The sequence below is a fragment of the Echinops telfairi genome, unplaced genomic scaffold, assembly GCF_000313985.2.
Source record: "Echinops telfairi isolate 266 unplaced genomic scaffold, ASM31398v2 ScPeMD7_7;HRSCAF=31, whole genome shotgun sequence".
NCBI classification, from domain to species: Eukaryota; Metazoa; Chordata; class Mammalia; order Afrosoricida; family Tenrecidae; genus Echinops; species Echinops telfairi.
In genome coordinates, this window is record NW_022103904.1 from 14,802,883 (window position 1) to 14,810,207 (window position 7,325).

Sequence of the window (7,325 nt, forward strand, 5' to 3'; positions counted from 1 at the left end):
AGATGAATGTGGACGGAGCAAAGAAGCTAGTAGGAAGATTCATTCCTCCACCATCATAACGTTCTTTAAAACAACAACAACAACCTGCTCAAGGCTTTTCCTGTTTTAAGCCTTTTGATGGGTTTAATGTAACATTTTGCCTCTTGCTTATTACATGGTACAAGAAACGAACTCATAGCTAAAATCCAAACACCAAGCCTGCTGCCGTCAAAAAGATGTCTTTATCGTGACCTTGTTGGAGAGTCCAACCGCTCCACCAGGTTGCCAAGTCTCTGAATCTTTACAGAGCAAACTGCCACGTCCACATAAATTTCAATTAGCAGCTGAACATTTTCATTCTGTGCCACTACAGCTTGCCTCAGACACAGGGCCTCAAAACGCCAGAAAAGCCTGTTTGACATAAATCAGCCTCTTGAATATGTTCAAAGCAAGCTTTGTTCCTTATATGAAATGACCGCATATTTGACAAGTCTGAGTGGTTTGGGGTGTGTTTGTTTGTTTGTTTGTTTGTTTTTAAAGTGTCAGTAGTGGAACGATCCTCCCTTCATACTTGCAAAAGATGAACAGAAAGCTACTATATTTCTTTAGGACATTTATAAAGAACTATCTTCACCTTGAGAAGAAACTGAGTAAGAATAAATGTCCACATCTGAGTGTTTTTAGAAGCAGTTCTGATAGTGTTATTATGACTAGATCTAAAAACCCTTTGAATGCAGGACAGACACAGGGAAAGGGATGCTTTATTCAGAACACAGAGAGGAGGGAAAATCTCAAGTCCTTTGAGAATTTTGAAAAGTGCACAGGTGGTGAGAGAAAAACAACAAAATCTGAGTTGACCACCCAGACTTTCCTTCAAGGAGAAATGTATTACTAAGACTCTCATTGAAACCCATCACTCTTAAGTAGAGTCAGATTCATAATCTATAAGGAGCTATAGATATGTAGTATAGGAGGGTATGACAAAAAGGATTGCTACAAAATAATAGAAATCTTTATTAAACAAAAATCTGAGAATGTGAAGCGATTATATCTCAATATGCTCTCTGTCTAGGTGTATAGCCTTCCAAGAGCAGAGTTACCCTCTCTCCAACCCTTCTCTCCACCACTTGTCCGTCAGTGTCTCATGCTGTGGTGGCTTTTGTGTTGCTGCAATGCTGGAAGTGATGCCGCTGCTATTTCAAAGTCCCCCAGGGTGAACAGGCATCAGCAGAGCTTCCAGGTGAAGAACAGACCATGAGGAAGGACTGGGATGCCTACTCTGAAGGAAGTAGCAGCTGAAAACTTTATGCAAGGCATGGAAACAAGGGCGTATACTGAAGACCTAATGAATGGAAGCTGAACATTATCACTTCCTAAGTACTTTCCATTACACTGAATACATTTGTCAAATCTGCGATTCCATTCGTGGGAGTATTTTTCAAACTCACCTGTTTGGAGGGCTCACAGCACCGCCCTTGTTGTTACTGTTGTTCTGCCTCTTCTATACCATCAAATTACTGTCCTTTCATGTCCCCTTCATTCGCAGAAACAAAAAGATGTCCCAAGGAGCAAGGTTAGGTGAGTAAGGAGCTTGGGGCAAGAGAGACATGCTGTTTTTTGCCAAAAACTGGTGATGTGAGATGGCTGCATGAGCAGATGCACTGTCATGGGGGCAAAGCCAATACCGTCTGTCACAAATCAGGCCTTTTTTGTTGTTGTCACACACTGTTATGCAATCTTTTCAGAACCTCTAAATAGAAAGCTTGATTAACAGTCTGACCTGGTATAATGAACTCTGAATGCACTACAAGTTGACATTTTCATCCATTTGCGAAATTGGTAGACATCCAGAATGAGGTTTGTCATCAATCGGCCTTTCACCTTCTTTGAAAGGAGAAAACCACTCATACACTTGAGTTTTTCCATTAGCGCTGTCCTTGTAATCTGTGTTCTACATCATAACAGTTTCTGCGGCATTTTTCCCGAGCAGTAAACAAAATTTCACAGCTGCACACTGTTCTTTTAAATCGGTCATTACAAAAAATGAGGTCCCAGAGAAAATGCTTTTATGAAAAAATTTACAGCGATGCCACTGGGTGTACGGACTCAGAGCAAGTTACTGGATGTGTGTACTATGAAAACTCCACCTCGTGTAGCTTTTTCACATTTTAATTTTTATACCTACATACATTATCAGAGTTTGGAGGTTTTTCCATGTTTTTGCTGTTATAGAAATTGCTACAATACACATAGCTGTGCATATGACTGTTCATGATATAGTCTTTATTTCTTTAGGGTATATACCCAATAAACAGATTGCTAGATGATAACATACTTGTACTTGCATTTAAGGAAGTGCCATGCTAGTTTCCAAAGATCTACAATGTCATCAACAATGTAAAAGTATCGTATCCTTTCTAGTACTTATTATTTTCTGTTTTATTGTATTTTCTTCAATGTTTGAAGTAGTTTCTCATTTTAACTTATTGTTAATGTACATGAATATTTCTTCATATGGTTGTTGGCTGCCTCGATGTTGTCTTTGGTAAATTGTCTATTCACATCTTATGTCAAATTTTAATTGAATTATTTGGATTTCATAGTTAACATGCTGTAGTTTTCTATGGATTTTAGAGATTAGCCCTTTATCTGATGTATAATTAATAAATATTTTTTCTAATATGTGGATTCTTTTTTAACTCTTTTGATGGTATTTTCATTTGCCTCATACACATGTGAAAATTGGACATTAACTATGGAAGACTGAAGAAGAATTGATGCATTAGATTTAGGGTGCTTGCAAATAATACTGGAAATACTATTTCCTGCCAAAAGGACAAATGAATCTGTCTTATAAGAGGTAGGGTCAGAATGTTCTTTAGAGGTAAGAATAGTGAGACTTCATCTTACATATTTCGGGTATGCTGTCAGAAGAGACAAGTCTTTGGATAAAAACATCACACTTGGTAAATAGTGGTACAGCCAAAAAGAAGCCAGCCCTCAAGGAGATGAATTGACCTGGCGGTTGCAACAATCAGCTCAAGCATAGGTACAATTATGCAGGTGGCTCACAACCAGACAGTGTTTCATTCTGTTGTACATCGGGGTGCTGTGAGTCAGAACTGACTCAAGGGCATCTCATTCAAACAACCCTTCCCTGAAGAATTCTGTGTGCTTTGATTACACCACCTCAAAATGACACTCTGGGCCTCTTTGAGGAATTAGATTGTATTCCTTTTAAATGTTCTTTGAGTTTGGGGAACAAGAAGAATTCTGAAGAGATAAAATCAGAGAGGTAGGGTAGAAAGAGGTTGGTAAGGTTTCCTAATGAAATTTTTTCAAAACACCCATTGTTAGCCTTGAAAATGCATAGTCATAATGAGGAAAAAATCCTCAGCATAGCCTTCCTAGTCTTTTTCTCACTAATGTAGTTTTACATTTTCTTAAATGTTACTCCTAGCAAGTCACTCTGTGTCCTTTGAGAAACTCTATTAAGATAACCTCTATGGAATAAAGCAAAACAAAACAAAAACAGCCTTCTTAGCTGACTTCCTGGCTTTGAATTTAATTGGTCCAGCAGATTCCCTTGGAAATCAATTTTTAGTGAACTTTATTCTCTAGATTTTATTAGTAAATTCAAAATATTTCCCCAGTTACAATTTGTTCCATAAAATTGCCTTCATTAGTTTCAATCTTGCTTAATAGATTTGTGCATAGATAGTTCTTGGAGTCAATATTTTGGCCACCTATTCAGCTGAAGGCTTGATGAGTCCAAAATATTCATTTCACATTGAAAATAACAAACCATGTGTGATCCCACGTTCAGTAGCTGTTACATCAATAGTAAGTCTAGGAGTCAAGATAGTGCCAAGGTAGAATCACCTCCTACCCCTCCCCGGTGGTCCTGTTGTTAGATCAGGGAATTGAGAGCTCTGTGCCTGCCAGTGACAGTAACAATAGATAACTAGTCACTAATTTTCAGCAATTGAGGTGCCCCTGGGATATTTACCTGTGACATAGCTGTGCAGGAGATCCGGGAGTGACACAAGAGTGAAATTGGGGGAGAATTCAGATCCAAACCACCCCTAAACCACTCAGCGAATCTAGTCCCCTTCCCTGAGGAACAGCACAGCACATCCCCAATACCAGGACACCCCATAAGCCCATTATAAAAAGAAAAAAAAATTGTTAACGTTTACAATTCCAGGCTGTGTTCCTTTGCATACATTTGAATGTAATCCACCAGAAACCTGGTCCAGGTCTATTAGCATAATGTTCACATAACAAGACAGGCAGGATACTAATCCCCAGAGCACAGCCCAGGATTTTAACATAATAAAACAGGAAAAGCCAGGGGCTTGTGACTTATGACTAATACGCTGTCACATAACCTCCAGCAACTAGAACAGAGTCAACAGAACAACCCCTCTAATAGTGAAAGAAAAGAAATAATAAAAATCAGGGCAGAACTAAATGAGTGGGAAGACAAGAGACAACGCAAAAAATCAATGCAGCTTTTTTTTTTATCATTTATTGAAGGTTTACAATTCTTATTACAATCTGTACATCAATTGTATCAGGCATATTTGTACATATGTTGCCATCATTCTTTTCTAGACAATTACTTTTCTATTGAGCCCTTGGTATCAGCTCCTCCACCCCAACCCCCAACCCTATAACCCTTTGATAGATTATATATTATTATTATTTTCATATTTCACACTGACCACTGTCTCCCTTCCCCAATGGTTTCTGTTGTTCTTCCCCCTGGAGGGGTGTATGTAGTTGTGTGTCAATCATTATGATTGGTTCCCCCTTCCCTTCCTCTCCGCCTCTTCTCCCTACTCATCTGGTACTGCTATTCCCATTCCTGCTCCTGGATTGCATGTGTCATGAGAGCTTATCTCTTATCTATACCTGGGTACATGCTCCAGTCTAGTCGGAAGTGAGGAGCATCACTGGGGTCATGGTGGGGTGGGGAGGGCATGAGGAAGCCTCAAGGAACCAGAGGAATATTGTGTGTTTCATTGGTGCTTTACTGTGCCCTGGTTGGCCCTTCCCTTCCCTGTGACCCCTCTGTGGGGGAAAGTGCAATGGCCAAAAAAGCAACTTGGGGTCTCTGCTCTGAGCCCCCGTCATTCTCAACCATATGGATTTGTTTGTTCGTTTGATTGTTAAGGGTCTTCTGATGCCTGTTACTTGGTCCCAATGACACCTCATGATCACACAGGCTGGTGTGTTTCTTCCATGTGGGCTTGTTGTTTCTCTGCTGGATGGCCGCTTTTTTTCACTTCAAGCCTGGAAGACCCCAGGCTTATATCTGTTAATAACTGGGCACCATCTGCCTTTTTCACCACATTTGCTTATGCATCCATTTTGTCTTCAGCGATTGTGCTGAGAGGGTGAGCATCTCAGATTGCCAATTTGTTAGAACAAAGTGTTCTTGTATTGAGGGAGGTTATGAGCAGAAGCCTGAAGTCTTTCTACTATCTCAGTGTATTGCTATATAAATATATGTACATAGGCCAATACTTTTTATTTTTTTTACATAGTGCACACCTATGCTTTTGCTTCTATCCATAGCTTTGCTTCCTAGATTATTCCTGTTTCTTTTTACCTTCCTTCAGCCCCACCATCACACTCTCAACTAGATTGCTGTTGTGCCAGCACCCCCAGGAACTCTATATCCTCATTGTTATTGATTTTTATTCCCTAGTTATTCACCTGTCCATGGCATTGTTTGCCCACCACACTCTTCCCCCGCACCCTTCTCCCTTCAATTCCCCCGGGACGATTGGTTCCGTTGCTTTCTCCTCGAGCTTGCTTCCCATGCTTGTCTTATGTAAGTAGGCATACCAATAGTGGAATAGACCAAACAAATAGAAAACAAACAATTGGAGGGGGGACACAACAAAAACTGGGGGAAAAAAGCCATGCATAATTCCAGGTCTGTCCGCTGACCTTTATGACTATCGCCCCACTGGTCCTGGGGGAATTCTGGGAACTTCCCCTCCTACCCTTAAGTCTATTTGGGGGGGAAGGGGTGCTCTTTAGGGGTTTTGTGGCTTTGTTTTGCTCCCGTTACTGATCTGTTATGTTCCTCTCTGTTTGGGGTTCAGGCTGCACTTCCTCCCTGTTGTGTGCCCCCACTATTGTCCTTTGTCCCAGTATGATAAAGTAAGGGGGAAATATGTCATGAACTGTTGGCCCTACAGTCCTCTCTGCATTCAGCTTTTTTAAAAGTATTCTTTCAAAGGATCTTTGAAGGTTCTTTGAAGGGATCAACAGAATCAATGGACTGCAAGGATAGGAAGGAGCAAATATCAATAGCCAGGATGAGGGATGAAACTGGGGATATCACAACAAACCCAAAATAGGTTAAAAGGATACTCACAGAGTACTAGGAAAGTTTGTATTCTAATTCAACAATGTGGAAGACATGGACAAATAGCTGGGAAAACAATCCCCCCAAGATTATCCCACATAGAGGTCAAGAATCTCAACAGACCCTAGCAAAAGAAGAAATAGGTATGATTATCAAGAAACTACCAACTAAAAAGTTCCTGGACCAGATGGCTTCACAGGAAAATTCTACCAAGCATTCAGGAAAGAACTGACACCGATCCTTCACAAATTATTCCAGAGTATAAAAAAAGATGGCAAACTCCCAGACTCATTCTACAAAACCATTATAACTTTGAAACACAAACAGGGCAAGGATCCCACAGGAATAGAGAAGGATAGACCGATATATCTAATGAACATAGATGCAAAAATCCTTAACAAGAGATTGGCCAATAAAATACAAAAGTATAGAAAACATATAATCCACCATGATCAGATGGGATTCATTTCAGAGAAGCAGGGATGGTTTAACATCTGAAAGTCCTTCAATATTATTTGCTACATTGATAAGAAAAAGGATACAAATCACATGATGATATTGATAGATGCAGAAAAAGCATTTGACAGCTTCTAACACCCATTCCTAATTAAGACATTCAAGAAGATAGAAATGGAAGGGGAATTCCTCAAGTTAATACAAGTCGTTTATGAAAAGCCACTAGGTAACATCACAGTCAATAGAGAAAAGATGAAAACTATCCCACTGAAAAAGGAGACCAGACAATGATACCCCTTGTCCCCACTTCTTTTCAACATCATACTGAGGGTCCTAGCTAACAACAGAAGGCATTGGAAGGACATTAAATGTATCCATCTAGGAGAGGAGGAGGTAAAACTATTGTTATTTGCATATGACATGATTCTATACATTGAAAATCCCCAAAGCTCCACAACAGAAGTACTTGCGGTGATAGAGGAATACAGAAGAGTGGCAGGATACA

At 39.9% G+C, this 7,325-nt stretch overlaps 1 protein-coding gene and 1 non-coding gene across 2 annotated transcripts in view; one reads left to right on the plus strand and one right to left on the minus strand.

The window, feature by feature from the left end:
• LOC115868136 (ferritin light chain-like) overlaps positions 1-7,325 on the plus strand; it is a 55,595-nt gene that overhangs the window by 42,503 nt on the left and 5,767 nt on the right. The gene's annotated exons all lie outside the window — the stretch shown is intronic.
• On the minus strand, positions 517-646 carry LOC115868182. Its single transcript, XR_004045466.1, has one exon. It is a non-coding gene; the product is annotated as a small Cajal body-specific RNA 24 (non-coding RNA).